The following is an 18,799-nucleotide window of genomic DNA, read 5'->3' as shown; positions in this document are numbered from 1 at the left end:
TTTTAGATATCGGAATCAAAAGTGTTCTGAATTCACTCAGAGTAATAGTATCAGTTCAGAGGTTACATAGGATTTCTATGCTATTATATATACATTTTTAAATTAATGGTATGGGTTTATTTTCGTAGAGATTTTCATGCATTTGAGATTGTGTTTTATACTTAGTTTCTAAAACAAAGAGAATATTTGTAAAAGCTTTTTATAGTCATGTGGTCCAGTTTATATTTTATAATACTCTTATTGATATTAAGTTCATATTCATTTAGATTTCCCTAGTTTGAATTTCATTGTCTTTTATTGTTCCACGTGTATCTTCTTCTATTCATTCATCTATCTAATTTTGAAACATGGTTTTGATTTCATAATACATTGTTAATTCTAGGAGTATTGTGCTCCCATATTCTGAGTTGTTTGTTTTTGTTATTTTTTCTCAACTGATTATTTGATCAAACTCTTTAAAGCATTTCCCTGGCAAATTGGTTGCCATGGCAAGTATAAATTGATTCTAGAAGTATTATTTTTGATAAGCATATTCCAAAAAAAAAAAAAGAGGGGAACATTTGTAAAAGTTTTCTTTTTTTCAAAAAAAAAAGTTTTCTTTGAGATTCTGTTGTGCTTTAACTTATATTTAAATATGTTCAGATTTTTCACAAAAGTAATTGTATACTAAGTAAAAAAAGGTATTATTTGAAATTGTTGCATAATTATATATTATATTCTGAGTCAAGATGTATTCACATTTTTTGCAATCATTTATTATCCTCAATTTTTAAATCCATATGAGACTTGGATTATGGGAACTTATCATTTAAGATACTAATTGCCTTTATTCTGAGTTATCAGATGCCAGTTGGCCAAGATGCCATCCAATCACAAGAGGAATACATGCAAGAGCAGACACTGAACTGTCACATGAGGGGAGACATGCATGAAGTCAAGGTATGGCCGAGGGAACGGCTTTTGACTAATGTTGAGGTTGGATTCTCTTGGTTTAATATTTTATTCTCTTTTTCCCCACAATATTGTACAGATGGCTGGAAGTATTCATCCCACCCATCTCACTTCTACACCTGGCTTCTATGCTCCCTCCTATATGCCTGATGCCATGGACATCTCAATCCCATGCATCTGATTAAGTCTGACTCAGTTTCCTCCAATATGTTCGGTGCCATGGACATATATTCCATCCACCTATTTTAAGTCTGGCATACTGTATGGGCAGTACATATTGCTCAAGTGTGAGAATGCTCACATCCCATCATTTCTCTGTTCTTTTATGGTAACCCCCATAATTATCTCAGGTGTCATGATAAATACAGTGTTGAATTTGGCCTTGACACCTGTTACCAATTATATTAGATTTTTGAATTTCTCATAATGGCATGAGGATAATTAGGCAGATGATGCAAAAAGTGATGAAACAAAGATAAAAACTTATTTTTAATAATTAATATCGCAGCAATTGTCTTCTCAATTACCCTCCATAAGGGGGGGACTATAGTAATATTATAATTTTAAAGAATGGTTCAATTTTTGTTTTATTATATGTTTCATGTGTAACAACTAAGATTCTGAATTCCCTTAGACATGTTTTTGAGAACTTTCATTGTTTGATTTGATTATTGACAAAGCTATTTTAAAGTTGTGTTAAGCTCAATTTTGTAGGAAATTTTCCTGGCTGATTACCAGCATCCACACATCAACCCCTGAAAAGACTTCCATTCCATGACTACACCTAGAGGACATCTGAGAAAAGACTTTCAGAGACTTTAAATGAACAGTTTTGATTTGTTGTTTTTTTTTCTCTTTCTGTTATAATATACACCATCTGTAACATGTATTCTCTGCAGAGGCCCTCCCTTTGCAGGACTAATGTCAAAGCGTCGGTTCATGAGGACAAAAAAAAATCGCCCCTCTGGACAAAACTTTCCTCTCTTCCTTTTCTATATTGTTGTTCACATATTATTAGTTAGCAATAGTTATTATATTGTTTTTACTGTTCCGTCAAGGAAACATTTTGTTTCTTGAGGAACAACAGGGGGGACTGTAACGATTGGAATGACGCCACCTGCTGGATACTTACTGTAGAAGAGTTCTGCCCGTGAAGCGAAGGTCTTTGAGGGCAAGACCAGGAGTCTTTTCTTTGGCGGGGAGGAAGTGACGCAGACTAGTGGGAGGAGGAAGGAAGAGACTGGCGCTGACTCTGGGTCTCTTTCCTGAGGACGCTGGCGGAGAAGGGAGCTAGAAATGTGCTCTCCCTTTAATAGATAGGAATCTAGGCCTTTCTCTCTCTCTTTACCAAATTCTTATTCTCCTTAATAAATGCTTAAAAGTCTAACTCTTGCTAAAGCTTGTAATTGATTGGCGACCACTCATTAGATATTTTAGACAGACTAGCAAGAATTTTAGCCCTTAACAGTACCCTTGTTCATTTGCTTTCAGAAAATTGCGATGTATTCTTATATCAAAAAGTGGTAAACAAATATTTTCAAAAATAATTATGCATTTTCAAAGTCACATTCCTCTAACTAAAAATATCAGTAATAATTTTTTGGGGGGACGGGGTAATGGGGGTTAAGTGACTTGCCCAGGTTCACGCAGCTAGTAAGTGTCAAGTGTCTGAGGCCGGATTTGAACTCAGGTACTCCTGACTCCAGGCCCAGTGCTTTATCTACTGCACCACCTAGCTGCCCCCTACTATTATCAGTAATAATTTTAATGAGAGTAGAATGGTTTTTCAAATCATTACTAAGTAAAATACAATAAATAATTTTAAAATCTTATCTGAATACTCTCTAAGAGTATAAGTTACAAAGAAGGTGCTGCCCTGCACTGGTAGAAGAAGTATCTTCATCAGGGAGATCTCCATGCTACTGAAAGGGGGCAGGCAGCTATGTGGTGCAGTAGACAAAGCACTGTTCCTGGAGTCAGGAGGACCTGGAGTTTCAATCTCATCTCAGAGACCTACTAGCTCTGTGACTTAACCCCACTTACCTTAAAAATCCAGCACCATCTCCATTAATGCTGATATATATCCTGTTACTGGATGCAGATAGCTCTGGAGGAGCCCTCCCTCACTTAAAATCCAATTCAGTGCAAGTCATGACATTTGTCATGGTCCTCTTTGAGAATGAAGAACAAACAAAATACTACTGAAATCACTAAATAAAGTCTAGTCCTTATCCTTATTTTTATGACTCTTAGAGATTTATAAATAAACATATGCACACATACTGAGGGTACATGCTCAAACATTTCTACTGATAGTTAGGAGTGACTGAAAAAAATTGGAGGTCACTGCTTTAAACTATGGAGGCAGACCTCCATGGAAAATAAGTAGGAATGAGGGGCAGGTAGGTGGCGCAGTGGATAGAGCACTGGCCCTGGATTCAGAAGGACCTGAGTTCAAATCAGACCTCAGACACTTAACACTTACTAGCTGTGTTACCCTGGGCAAGTCACTTAACCCCAATTGCCTCACTAAAAAAAAAAAAAGAAAAAGAAAAAAAAAAGAAAATAGGTAGGAATGAATTAGTAATGATAAAGCAGTCATTCAAAAACTCCCTTGAGGGGCAGCTAGGTGGCGCAGTGGTTAGAGCACCGGCCCTGGAGTCAGGAGTACGTGAGTTCAAATCCGGCCTCAGACACTTAACACTTACTAGCTGTGTGACCCTGGGCAAGTCACTTAACCCCAATTGCCTCACTTAAAAAAAAAAAAACAAGAAAAAAAAACTCCCTTGAGTCTTAACCTGGTGTCTGTGAACTTAAATATATGTGTATATGTATATATATATATATGCATATATTTATATGTAATAATTTGTAATGATGATAAAACTATATATTTTGCTAATTCTACTTCAATATAATTGGGAGAATTATATTGGGGGGAGAAAGATCCTTAACAAGTAAGAAGCTTTGCGCCTATGTGCTTTATTGTATGCATTTGAAAAGGTTATTCTGAGAAGGGCTCCATAGCCTTCACCACACTGCCAAAGGGGTCCAGGACAGAACCCAGATTAAGCAGCCATGCCCTAGGGTAAACTGGACCCAAATCACTTGGCCCTTAGGGAGGCAGCTGTGTCTTCATCTGTTTCAGAAAGTCTGGTAAAACTTTTGGCAAGTATTTGTGCTCAGGAACTAAATCTGGCCTTCATCATTCTCCCTCATCTGAGATGCTGAATAGGAATCTCAGGCAAAGCCTGCCCTCCAGTCAGACACACAGTAAACTCAATGTAACCAGCATATGAGGTTGACAAAGCAGTTGCTGAAGCTTCAATTAAATGATGGATGGAAGTTGTGATATCAACTTTGCTACCAGAGTTTTCCAGATAGGCAAGTGCCAGGACTGTCCAGGGGGGGTTACGTACAGTTCTTACCACAGGCATGTGTAAAATGATTGTGGTAATGTCTCTTTCAGTCCAAAAAAAAATTATACTTTTCAGGGAAAATCTTCTGTTCTCAGGGATTTCCAAACTGAAGATTTTGAGGTAGGGTTTCCAAACACTAGTGATTAAAAAATTACTGATAAATCAAGCATCACATTCTATTGACATTAAAAGTATAGCCTGGGCAGCTAGGTGGCACAGTGGATAGAGCACCAGTCCTGGATTCAGGAGGACCTGAGTTCAAATCCAACCTCAGACACTTAACACTTACTAGCTGCGTGACCCTGGGCAAGTCACTTAACCCCAATTGCCCCGCCCCCCCCAAAAAAGTATAGCCCTATCATCTTTCTGCTCACCCTCTCTTCTTTTTTCTGAGACATCTAGTAGCCCAGGGGGTAGAGCAGTGGGCCTCTAGTCAGAAGACCTGAGTTCAAATCCAGACTCAGACACTTATTAAATGTGTGACTCTCAGCAAATCAGTTAAGCTCCACCTCTGTTTTCTCAACGGTAAAATTGGGATAATAATAGTATCTACCTCCCAGGGTTGTTGTGAGGATGAAATGAGGTAATATGCCTAACGTGCTTATCACAGTGCCTGGCACATGGTAAGTACTTAAGGAATTCTTATTCCCTCCCTCCTTTTTCTGTCCTGATGTAAAATCAATTACATCAATAAACATTTATTAAGCACATACTATGTCCCAGGTACTGTGCTAAGTTCTGGAGATACAAAAAGAGGCAAAAGACAGTCCCTGTCCTCAAAGAGCAATGGGGCAGACAAGTCAAAGAAATATATACAAAGGAAGCTATAGATAAGATAAATAGGAAATAATTAAATGAGGAAAAGCACTGAAATTAAGAGGAGTTAGGGAAGGATTCCTTTACAGGATAAGATTTTAGTTGGGACTTAAAGGAAGACAGGGAGATCGGTATTCAAGGCTATTTGAAAGATAAGTTCATAATGTATTTATTCATCCACAGAAATGTTTGTGGTAGAAAGTTGCTTCTTGAGGGCTGACGCTGTTTTTCATTTTATTTTTGTATCTCCAGTTTAGCCCTTGCATATGGTAGATGTTTAATGAATGCTTTTTTGAAATGAATTGAGTGTGATATGACAAGTGAGACTCTGGTGGTGAGGTGGCAGATAAGTAGCAGAAGAATCCTATATTTCTCTAACACTTAAAGATTTACAAAGCAATTCCTTACCGCAAACTCTGTAAAGGAGATAGGGGGGAAAATCCTTGTTTTATAGATCAAGAAACTTAAACAAGGATCAGAGAATAATAGTCACGGAGTTAAGCAAGTGTCAGGAGCCAAAACTAGACTCTAAGTAATCTGACTTCAAATACAAGACTTTCCCCACTCTGCCACACTAGGGTGTTATCAGCACCATTTTAACAATGTTATTGGAGAAAGGATTAGAGTCTGGACCAGGGGCTCTCCCTCTTGGCACTGCCTCCTGGCTCAGTCATGGGACACATCTGAGTAACTTGGCATGTACTTCCATACCCAAAAGAGAGAGAAGACAGATGTCATGCAGCCTACAAGGCATGGAAATCATGAAAAAAAGGAGTAGCATGCTCACATGTGGAAAAAGACAGGGGTACAAAAGAGAAATAAGGAGCAGAGTTTAAGGAATTATACCAGATGAGAAGACTCATGTCAACATGGGAATAGGCAAACCTGCTCAGAATATGTTCTTGCTAAAGCATGAGGATGTCTGCCCACGGTTTCTGGAAATGTGAAGTAAGAATGGGAGCAGAGGTGACAAAGAGCTCCCTATTTATCAAAAGCCTTCCCTGTACAACCTACTTCACCCTTTCCTTCATCTTCCCCAATTGTCCTGTCTCTTTCATTCATTCTAGAGTACTCTCCTTTCTAAACTTCCTTAGGACTGTGTTCAAGAACTAGAATGTTTGTTGAGGAGTAAGTGAGACAGAGGTAAGTAGCAAACAAACAAAAGACTGAACTGAACCAGAGAAGGATCCTTGCCTGCTTGGCTGGTTCCTCCTCAATGGCGCATGAACATATAAATACTGTATTTATATAAATACTCATATAAATAAACAAATACATTTGTAAATATGTGTATACACATACATAAACATACACATACACACATACTGTAATCCCACTTCAATCGTGATAAAGTTTAGTACACTGGATTAGAGGATATAAAACCTATGTAAAATCATGAAGAGTTTTATACTCTGAAAATTGTATAAAATTTCATCTTAACTCTTGCTGGTGTCTATCTTCTACGGCCCCTGAGCACTCTGATCTATTTTAAATAGGTTTGATAGAAGGCGATTTTGAAGAAGACAGTAGTATTTAAAACCAGAGGGATCTTAACGATTGTTCAAAATCAATGTAAAGATGAAGAAACCAAGGAGCAGACAAGGGGCGAAATGATCTGCCCCAAGTTTCAGCGGTAATAAGGAAAAGACCTCCACTTACTCCAAACCCACCTCCTCTTCTACTATGTCATATAGCAGTTATATGCCAAAGAACAATAGCACAATTCTCAAAAGACGCCAATGGATCATTTTTTTCTGTAATTTAACCTGAACAGCACCCCAAACAGTAGGCCCTGCTGCTTCCGTACCCCCATTCCTTCGTGTGTAGAAATGGGAGAGAACACATTGCCTTTCACTAACCATATAATACCAGGGCTACCAGAAGGATAAATTCATACTGCATTTATTTATCCATGTAAATGATGTATTTAAGACAAGAGTGGGGCTGTGGTAGCAGTGATACTGGTGCTGGGTAAACATCTGTGACAGATGTCCATGGCCTGTGGTCAGCTGGGAGAAAGATCCTGAGCAAGTAAGAAGCTTGAAAGGGCATAAGACCATGCAAATGGAAAGAAGAAAACCCTCTAACTACTCAAAACATCTGCTGGAGAGAACAAATATAGCTGAGCAAGGATCAAAGAGATTTCTACATTACAGAGAGAACAGTTTTACAATATAGCGCATAGATAAATCCAAGTGGAATAGCTGCCAGGCAGGATCTAGGATTTTCCTAACTGGAAAACATAAATTGATAAAGGAAAGGCGACCAAGGGAGGGGAGGAGGAGGGGAAATGTACAAATGTGAAAGGATTTGGAAGCTGGAGGAGAGACTATATTCTGTAGAATTCTGGGAATCCCTGGAGAATAAGAAAGAGTAGGAGGGTGGGAAAATGCTAAGGAGGTGAGGTAGGGGAGAGTACAGGAGAGGGGATTAGGGAATAAGGGAAGGTTTTGATAGTGACACCATGCTACTAATTGTGCGTGCAGCAGTTTCAATTTTGCAGCCTACCAAGGGAAACAAATATGAATTGAACCTCTTTGCAAAATTTTACACTTCAGTGTTTAAAGAGGAAGAAGAAATTAACCATTAGTCAAATTAAGGAAGTATAATTAGAAAAGTTAGGGTTTTTTTAAAAAAGGACAAAATTTGAAGATACCTTCAAAACAATGTTATATCACTCCTTCCATTGCACCCAGTAGGTGTACCTTAAAGTTGCTTGCTTTTTTTTTCTTTTTGGGTGGGAGGGGATGTTGTAAGACCTTTTTATACTTTCCAATGCCCCCATGACAACCAGACAATAACCAGACTATAACCAAGTCTTATTGGAAATGACCAATCATCGGTCTTTCTGGTTTGGCACTAATTACATTAACATTCAAGAATAGTAAGTTTTGAAACTTGGACAGAATCTTCAGAAACTTTCTCATCCTTCTCTAGCTCATTGGTGGGAACCCAAAATCTAATACTGCCCAGGAAAACAGTGATTATTCCCTTCCTACCGTGTCAACCTGAAAAAAAAAAAATCAACCATGATTTGTTATGGGTCTCTGTCCTTGGCCAAATCTCATTTGAGAGACACATGAAATCACTAACCTGGGTGTAGATGGAGATGCATATTCAATTTAAAGGTTACACAAAGCAGAGTGAGATACCTAATGTAGGATGATGGAATCAGGTTTCAAAATTTATCCTAGGAGGCTAGAAAAATAGTGCTGAAACAAGATAAAATTTAATAATGACAAATACAAAATCTCTCTATTAGGATCCATATTAGTTTTTTTTTTTTTAAACCTACCCCCATAGAATGGGAGAGATGTGTCCAGAAAGTAGTTCATATGAAGAGCTCAGAGGTTTGCTAACTCCTAGTTTCATATGGTTCAACAGCAAAATATGATTGCCACAAAAGTTAATATGACCATCATCTACATTAACAGAAGTCTATAGTATAAAGAAGAAAGAAAGGGAGAATCCTGTTTTTTTTTTGCCTTAGTCAAATGTGTTCAGTTCTGGTCTCCACATTTTAGGAAGGACACCGACTAGCCTGAGCAAATCTAAAGGAAGGTAACTAGGATCATGAAGGAGACTGAAAATCATATTAATGAATATTGCTTAACCTAGATAAGAATGACGTGATCATTGTCTTCAAAAATGAAGGGGGGAGCAGCTAGGTGGCGCAGTAGATAGAGCACCGGCCCTGGAGTCAGGAGGACCTGAGTTCAAATCCGGCCTCAGACACTTGACACTTACTAGCTGTGTGACCCTGGGCAAGTCACTTAACCCCAATTGCCTCACAAAAAAAAAAAAAAAAAGATGTTATTGTGAAAATTTCTGTATTGGATGGGAAGTTGAACTGAATGGTCTTTTAGGTTCCCTTTCAATTCTAAGAGTCTGTTCAAGTCTCAAATTCAACTGCTTCAAGTTCTAAGATTATGTGTCTCTACACATCTCCCACACCCCCCTCCCGTCCCTTACAAGCTTCCAACAACACCTCTAGTTGTTTCATTATCTCACCACCCAGATAGCTGGGAAGCACTTACTTGGATTTATGAGAGGTAATGTGCTCTAGTGGAGAATGTCTGGAAGATCTGAGATTAGATTCCACTTCTGACACTTACTGGCTGAGTGACAATGGACAAGTAATTTAATCTGAGTTTTCTCATTGATAAAATGGAAATAATGAAGCCAGCAGTAGCTTCCTCCTGGCCTTGTTATAAAGATAACCTGTGATAATGCATGAAAAAGTATCCGATGGGTGTCAGCTATTATAATTATTACCTACCTTCAACTAAGGAAATCCTGAAATTACTACAGCTCAAATACTACCATATGCAGTGGGTTTTTGATGAAATCAATGAGCTCTGGGCTGCCTATTACTTATGATTAAAGTGGAAACAAATACGAAGACACATTGGAAAAGACAGCGTGAGTCGATGGCATCTAAGGCTATATACGTTTAGAAATGCAGATTACAGAACAAAAGAGTTAACTTATGAGATCTCACCTTCAAGATACAGAAAGACACATCAAAGTCATTATGCCAGAAATTATGAAAGGACTTGGACAAGGGGATAAAAGTAGAAAGGGGGAAGAAATTGATTTATTGGGAAGAGATTTAAAAAGTCATATTCACATTCACTCATCTGGGATTGAAAAGTATTTGCAATATTCAAAATGAAAGCACAAGCATGGTGGTGGGCTCAATCTGGCAATAATAAGTGGAAATTGTATAAGTTGGAATTTATCCAACATATACACTACAGGCAGGTTAGCTAGATTCTCAAAGGTGGCAACTATGAGATGGATGTTTTTACACCCTGTGAAATACCACAGAAAGTTAAGAGAACTCTTTACTCACTGACTCTACTATAGTGATGAAGGTAGAATCTTTGGTTTCTCATCAGCTAGATATGGTTTGAAAAAATTACAAGCTATCAGCTGTATTATCAATATCCTTGCTTTTCCATCGATTTTCTATTTCTCCCATCTCTCTAAGACAAAAATTACATCTCAGACCCTCTGTAACTCTGACAGCCAAAAAAGCCAGGTGAGAACCTGAAATGAACCTCTAGAAGGGAGGTCCTTCCAGGCCTGTCTGTAAGCCCACCCTTTTCCTAGAGTGACTAGGGACTGGGGGAGTAGGAGAATGTCATAAGACTTGTTGAGGTTCAAAAAATTTCATTCCTTTGGTCTGTTGAAGCCAAGTTGCATACCATATTGCTGTTATAATACTCCATAAGGATTCAAAGGTAAGTCAAACCACTGAGTTGAATTTGCAGGGGTTACCGCTGGTTCACTTAGAAAATACAAATTTCCCCACAGATTACTGGGCTGGGGTCTAATTGACATCCAAGTGAAATGGCAACCTAGCTGGCCAGAATGGAATATAAAATTCCCCATACATTAAGCAGGAAGAAACATAAACCTTCAATTTTTGGTGGCCCAGAACACCGAACCTGGAGTTAGGAAGACACAAGTTTAAATCTACCTCCTGACATTTCTTAGCTATCTGACTATGGGAAAATCACTTCACTTCTGTCTGCCTCGGCATCCTCATTGTTAAATGGGAATCATAACAGCACCTACTTCATAGGGCTGTTGTGAGCATAAAATGAAAGAATATTTGTAAAATACTATAATAACACTAGCTATTATTATTGCTGTTATTTTACCATCTTGCATCTAAGGAGACCGATGGTAAGGCTCAATAAAATGGTACAAAGAGTGTGTAGAGATTGAAGGGAATGCATAATACACAACATACCCTTATTTCAGCAAGGCATTTGACAAAATTTGTCAATATATACCTGTGGACAAGATGGGATAATATAGATTACAATAATGTTAAGTGGATTCCAAATTACTTGAACAACCAGACCCAGAATATCATTAACAAATCAATGTCAGCTTTGTCATAGACTTCTAGTTTGGTGCTACATGGCTCTGGGCTTTGTCCTCATTCTAATTCATTATTTTTTTTATAAGCAATTTGGGCAAAAGCATAGATGACATACTTTTCAAATGTGCAATTGCAAGAAAGGTGAGAGGCATAAGTAGTAAATAGAACAAAAGAATTGAGGCCATCTTTGCACAAAGCCACTTAGAGTGGGCAGGCAATTGCCATGAGTTATAATGTAGGGGGCAGCTGGAGCTATTTAGCAGTGATATCAGGGGAATCAGGTGAGCACTACCCACTTTAAGCTGAGCATGTCAAGATCCAAAGGCTGTTGAATGCAAGGACTTGAGTAAGCCCTTTATCAGATTTTTATCACTATTGTTTAACTCTGTAGATTGACCCTGGCTCATATATCTCTACTCTCTTCTCACTTATCCAGCTGACTCTGTTTCTGTTCTAGACACCACTAAACATTCTAACCCTGGCACTACATCACCTATCCTGTATACCAGTGACCACTTTTAGCTTGCCGAGCACAGCTTCTGACCCCAGATTCTGCCAAAACGTCACAGTTTGGAGCCTTTTCTTGGTCCCCAGCTTGGAAAACTTGGACCTGAACTATGGATCCAACTCAGCCTCATTTTCTAGAAGGCCGCTGGATGAGGAATCAGTCTAAATTTAAAACTACATGGAGGGGCTGAAACTATGCTTGAAATTAACAAGAATAAAATATACATCAGCATTTCAGGAACCCTCATCTTGAGTGCTTGTCAAATATTAAGAATTAATAAATATTTATTGTTGACTAAATATAAGCATTTCCTAAATTCAAACAGGTGGTATATTCTTTTCATACCCTATAGAGTGAGGTGGTACAATGGTTAAGAGTACTGAGCCTGTAGTTAAGAAGATATGAATCCGAGGCAGCTAGGTGGTGCAATGGATAGAGCACTGGCCCTGGATTCAGGAGGATCTGAGTTCAAATACACCCTTAGACACTTGACACTAGCTGTGTGACCCTGGGCAAGTAACTTAACCCACATTGCCCCACACAAAAAAAGAAGATATGAATCCTAGTTTGACCTCAGATATATATTAGCTGTATGACCCTACGCAAGTCATTTAACCTCTTCCTGCTTCAGTTTCTTCAACTGTAAAAATGGGGATAATAATAGTTCCTATCTCCTAGGGTTATTGTGAAGAACAAATAATAAGATAATATTTATAAAGCACTTATCATGGTGCCTGAATATGGAGTAGGTGCTTAATAAATGTTTGTTTCCTTCCTTCCTTAGAAGATGATTTTTGAAGGTTGCCACGGGGAGAGGAAAAATCTTCATCATTTAGAAATCAACTTTCTGCTAATTAACCTCTTCAAACACATCTAGATTTGTCCTTGGAAAACAGACAATCTACAGGACTAATGACCCGTCGTCAGGGCCCTCCCAGGCTTTGCTAACACTTCAGATTGATGGAATACCAAGTTATAACTGAGAACTCTGTGCCATGATGATGTATGGGAAGGACTTCAGTGGAAAGAGAAGAAATGCAATGATAAAATTTAAAGGCCAATATGTAGCTTTCTTTTTTAAATGCACATACAGGATGGAAGAGAGAATAGCTTGAAAGCAACTCATGTTTAAAGGATCAGTGGTTTCACTGGATTGAAAGCTCAATGTGGGTTAAATCTTAGATTGCATCAATAGTAGGAAAGATAATGTCCTGGTTATAGTCTTGGTTAGTCCTAAACTCCAAACAATATACTCTGGAAGAAGTTGAGAAGCTGAATGAACTAGGCCTAGAGGAGAGTACATAGAATGGTTAGAGGACTCAACACTATGTCATACATATGCTGGTGAAGGGAACTAATATTGTTTAATAAGGGAAGGAGGTAGCTACGTGGCGCAGTGGATAAAGCACCGGCCCTGGATTCAGGAGGACCTGAGTTCAAATCCAGTCTCAGACACTTGGCACTTACTAGCTGTGTGACCTTGGGCAAGTCACTTAACTCTCATTGCCCCACAAAAATAACAATAACAACAACAACAACAACAACAATAAAAATAATAAGGGAAGACGGAGGGAACAAAAGATTGTGGAAAATTTAACAGGTACCACAAAATGTATGATTCAGTTTTCAAAAAAGAAAAGTCTGATTCCATAAACCAGAGATGTCCAACACATGCCCCACAGACCACATGTGGCTCACAACACTCCAGAGTGCAGCCCGAACCAGATTAAAATTTCATCGGGAAATGATTACCAAAATAAATAAGAATTCAATAAAACACAGATAATATTACATTTTAAAACTAAGTCAACATGAGGCCCACAGAGATCTTTATGTATAGGTTAGTGGTCCCTGGTTCTATTTGAGTTTGCCACCACTGTTGCAAACTATAACCAAGTGGGAATGACTCATCGATAGAGAAAATTTTTTGAACATGATATTAAAGGGATAGTATTTGAGCATCTATAAAGGGAGACAGTTATCTATAAAAGCCAGTATGGCTTTATCAAAATCAGATCATACCAGACCAACTGAATTTCCTTTTCTTTGGCAGGCCAGAAGGACTGCGGGTCAGGTGGAATACTGGAGACAAAATATAACTAGATTTCAGCAAAGAACTTGAAAAAGCCTTGCTGTCCTTGTAAATATAATGGAATGATTTGAGATAGATGTTTGTACAGTTAGGTGAATTTCATAGAATCAAGTTCAAAGGGGATTTAAAGACCCATCTAATCCAATTCACACTCCAGATAAGATTTCTTCCATTACATAACTGATAAGTGGTCCCTTACTGAGGGAGAACCCACTATCTCTCAAGTTGGCCAATTCCACCTTTGAATTACTCTAGTTGTTAAGAATTGGGGCAGCTAGGTGGTACGGTCAATAGAGCACCTGGCCTGGAGTCAGGAAGACTCATCTTTCTGAGTTCAAATATAGCCTCAGACACTTAATGACCCTGGGTAAATCACTTAAGCCTGTTTGCCTCAGTTCCCCATCTATAAAATGAGCTGGAGAAGAAAATGGAAAACTATCCAGTATCTTTGTCAAGAAAACCCCAAATGGGGTATGAAGAGTCTGACATGACTGAAAAGAGACTGAACAATAATTGTTAGGAGTAATTTACTACACCAAGACTGCATTAAATTTTTACAACTTCTACTCATTGTTCCTAGTTCTCAGGATAAACAGACCAAGTCTAATCCTTTTCTCATGTGACTAGCCTTCTAATTCTTAAAGACCATTGTCATTTTCCACCTACATTTTCTCTTCTACAGGATAATATCCCCAGTTTCTTCCGTTGACCCTCATATGAAAATAGACTCCATCATCCCTTTACAATCCTGATTGCCCTCCCCTCCAACACTCTTCAAATTATTAAAGCCCTTTCCAAAATGTTATTCCCATAAGTTAAAACAAGACTCCAGATATGGTCTTATCAGGACAAAGTGGAAATCAATACCTCTCCTATTTTAGTCACCAGGTCTCTCAATAGAGCTTAAGACTGTATTACTTTTCTTGAAAATATCTCAATATTACATAGTTGACTTACACTGAACTTGAAGACCATTAACACCCCCATATTTTTTCAAACTATACCTTCTGCCACCTTGTACTTGGGAAGATAATTTTTGAACCCAAGTATAAGACTTTGCATTAATTCCTATGAAATTTCATCTTACAGGATTCAATCAAATAGTGTAGACTGTGCCAGGAAATTTTCTATTCAGATCCTGCCATCCACCATGATAGCTATCTCTTTCAGCTTTGTGTCATCTGGAAATCTGATAAATGTGGCATTTATATCTTTCTCCTGATCATTGAGGGAACTATTAAAGGAGCACAAGACCAAGTTCTCCTTGATGCACCCACTAGAGAACTCCTACCAAGGTGACCAAAAAAAATACTCTTGGAATATAGCAATTTAACCAGTTGTGAACTGATATAATTGCATTGCTGTCTAGCTTGTATATCTCCACATTTTTCACATGTACAACTTTGTCAAATGCTTCACTAAAATTAATGTAAACAATGTCTATGGCATTGCCCTGATCAATCACTCTAGTAACCCTGTCAATAACAGAAATGAGGTTAGCCTGGCATGACCTGTTCTTGATAAAAACCATCCTGACTGTAATCACTGACTACTTTTCTAATTGATCACTAATCATTCCTTTTAAAATGCAGTATGTTCTTGAATTCTGCCTCAAATTGATTTCAAGCATATTGGTCTATAGTTTGCAGACTGTATTTTCCTCTCTTTTGAAAATGTAGACATCTGCTCTTCTCCAATTCTGCAGTATCTATCTAGTTCTCCATGATCTTTCAAAGACCACTGACAATGGTACAACAAGCACATCTGCTCATTCATGCAGTACTTAAATTTGTAGTTCATTTGGACCAGGTTTCATGAACTAATCAAAGGTTCCTTAGTGATTTCTTACTATGTTTTTTTCTTATCTTGTGGATCAGCTCACAATTAGTCAGTTTTGTTTCTTCCTTTACACTCCAAAGATCATTCTTCTTGTCATTAAAAAAAGGAATGTAATAAGATTTGGAAAGTTCTACCTTCTGGATGCCACCAGTTACTCTTTCTTTAAGACCTCTAACAATATGCATACACATGCACGCACCCTTTATAATCCTTACCTTTCCTCATTAAACATCTCATTCTGAGCTTTAGCTCTCTTGACATTATTGTTATAAGACAGTATCATGATTGTGTATTTAGGAAGTCACCTGTATTGACTGGATGGACAAAGTTTTTATCTAATCTCAACTGGACCCTCACTGCAGTCAGGAAATGCATTTACTCCAAATCTATTCTCTTCCCTACTCAACATCTGTTCTTCTCTCCGTAAGCTTCCATGGCACCTCCTTCTCCTACCCTAAATTGAGGACCTCTTCTCATAATTTACTGGGAATATCAAGACTATTTACTTATCCAAAACTCCCTTGACCCCATCCTCTGCTATTTCCTCCTTTATTCCAATCTCACATGAAAAGGATGCCCTTCTCATCAAAATCCATCCTTTTATCCCATCCTCTTCTATTTTCTCCAGTAGATCTCCCCCACTAACAAGTTCTTCCTCTCTTCCCCTTTGTTTCCGTTTCTGTCTTTCTTTTGTCTCTGTTGGTCTGGTGCTTTCTCCTCTGCCTTACCTTCCCCTCCCCCTTTCTCTGTTGCTTATAAACATTCTCAAGTCTTTCTCATCTTATCATTCTATATTCTTCAACCTCTTCTCAGCCAACCTCATTGGAAAACATACCTCCATTCTGTTTCTTCTACTTCCCCCTTTCTCACAGTCTTCTCAACCCTCTGTAATCTGGCTTCCAAACATCACTCAACTGAAACAGGCTAGGAAACACACCAAATACTAAATGGGAGGGGGGAAACCCTCTCCATAGTTACTGATGATTACTTAAGTTGCCAGATCTCTTAATCTTTCTCAGTCTCTGAAGAATTTGATACTCTAGACTACTACCTTCTCTTCTTGGATAGGCTCTCCACTCTGTGAGTACACAATCCTATTCTTTCTTGGTTCTCCTATCAGTATGCCTTTGTATCACACATGTCACGATCCCCATTACCAAGGTTCTGTCCTGGACATTCTTCTATCTTTATACTATCTAACTTGGGGACTTCATAGGCTCCCATTGGTTCAAGTGTCATCTCTATGGAGATGAATCCCAGATTTATATTTAAAACTTTCATACTGGGGGCAGCTAGGTAGCATAGTGGATAAAGCATGGGCCCTGGATTCAGGAAGACCTGAGTTCAAATCCAGTCTCAGACTCTTGACACTAGCTGTGTGAACTTGGGAAAGTCACTTATCCCTCATTGCCCCACAAAAAACAAACAAAAACCTTTCATACCCTCTTTTCTGCTTAGCCCTCTATCACCAATTGCCTATTGGATATTTAGAACATGGTGTCCTCTAGGTATCTCGAAATGACACATATCTTTTTCCTTTAAACCCACTTCCCTTCCAGAATCCTGTTTGGTATTCACAGCCCTTCATAACCTGCCCCCTTTCACCTTTCATTTCTTCCTTTATCTTATGCCCTACCCTCTACCATTGATTCTGAGATCCAGTAACATTACCTTCCTGGCTGTTCCTCCAACAAGATATTCCATATCCTGATGCTAGGCATTTTCACTAATGTTCCCCATACCTGGATTGTTCTCCCTCCTCAACTGCTTCCTGGCTTCCTTACCACCTTCTAAAGAAAATCTTTCCAAATCCCCTTTTATTCCAGTGCCTGCCTTCTGCTGATTACTTACAATTTATCCTCTAGGTAACCTGTTTATAGACAGTTGTTTGCATGCTGTCTTATTAGACCGAGAGCTCCCTGAGAGCTGGAACTGACTTTAACCTTCTTCATATCCCCAGCACTTAGCACAGTGCTTGGCATTCAGTAGACACCTAACAAATGTTTATTGACTGACTGCACTGGTTTCTTTAGATGGCTTCTTTTCTTCCCCATCAGAATGGCTTCTCTTTTATCTTGAGAATCTCATTCTTTTAAGTTTCCTTTCAAATGTGAACTGACTTCCCCCAAAGAATATCAGTTCATGGGCCCCTACTTCTCCTTCACAGAAACAGTTTGAAATCTACTTGCCTCCAAAGGTCAGAACTAGAACCAATTACAGGGAAATAAAGGCAGTCAGATTTTGATTCAGTACAAGGAAGAACTTCCGACAATTAAAGCAGTCCCCAAATGGAATGCCCACACTTGTGAGCTATTCAATTTCCTATCACTAGAAATATTCAGTTGGATTTTTTAACCACTTGCCACAGATTTTTAGATGGGATTTATGCCACAAGGAAAAGCTGGATGAGAGAGGCAGAGTAGCAAAGTAGATAGAATCTTGAACTCGGAGTTAAGGAATATTTAGGTTTGGATATTCCTTCTGGCATTTACTGGTTCTGCGACCTGGACAAATCACTTAGCCTCAATCCACATCTATAAAATGGGATGATACTACTTGTTTTACTTTCCTTGTGGGGTTTCTGTGAGGACCAAATGAGAGCTATGCAAAATCCTTTGTAAACTTTAGAGCTTTAAAAAACAATGCCAGGAGCAGGTAGGTGGTACAGTGGATAGAGCACTGGCCCTGGAATCAGGAGGACTTGAGTTCAAATCTGGCCCCAACCACTTGACACCTACCAACTGTGTGGCCCTAGTTAAGTCACTTAATCCCTTGCCAAAACCAAAAACCAAAAAACCAACAATGCCAGTGATCATTATCAACAACCACTTAAGTTACTTATAATTCTGATAAAACCTGTCTTTCAAGAGTTATGTGATCTTGGACAAGTCATTTCAGGTATCTAGGCCTTGGTTTCTTCATTTATAGAATGAGGTCGATGGACTAGATGATGTCTGAAATACCTTCCATCTCTGAAATGCTACAATTTTATGTTTGAAACTTACTTAAGAATTCAATCAGATGAGAAATGCCAAGGACTAGAAACTAGCGACTTATTTTTAGTGTTCCTAGGAAAGAATGAGGAGGAATTTTATTTTCATTTGACAGCAAAAGGGGTGGGTTTCTAGTCCTTTTACTTTTCTCTTTAAAATACAGTTTAGCTGAGGTCTAAGGGCCCTAAAATTTATGAGGTCTTTCTGTAACACCTGCTCTGACTCAAGGTAAGAAGCCCAGAGACCTGGATATCAGTTCCTGGGTTCTTTCAAAATTACCATTTC

General features: G+C 38.5%; 1 protein-coding gene across 2 annotated transcripts in view; it reads right to left on the bottom strand.

The window, feature by feature from the left end:
- The window catches only part of NTF3 (neurotrophin 3), a 151,968-nt gene that overhangs the window by 93,545 nt on the left and 39,624 nt on the right, over positions 1 to 18,799 (bottom strand). The gene's annotated exons all lie outside the window — the stretch shown is intronic.

The sequence above is a fragment of the Dromiciops gliroides genome, chromosome 5 (assembly GCF_019393635.1).
Source record: "Dromiciops gliroides isolate mDroGli1 chromosome 5, mDroGli1.pri, whole genome shotgun sequence".
In the NCBI taxonomy this organism is placed as follows: Eukaryota; Metazoa; Chordata; class Mammalia; order Microbiotheria; family Microbiotheriidae; genus Dromiciops; species Dromiciops gliroides.
The sequence above is the reverse complement of the archived record's forward strand: the minus strand, read 5'-3'. Positions and strand labels throughout refer to the sequence as shown.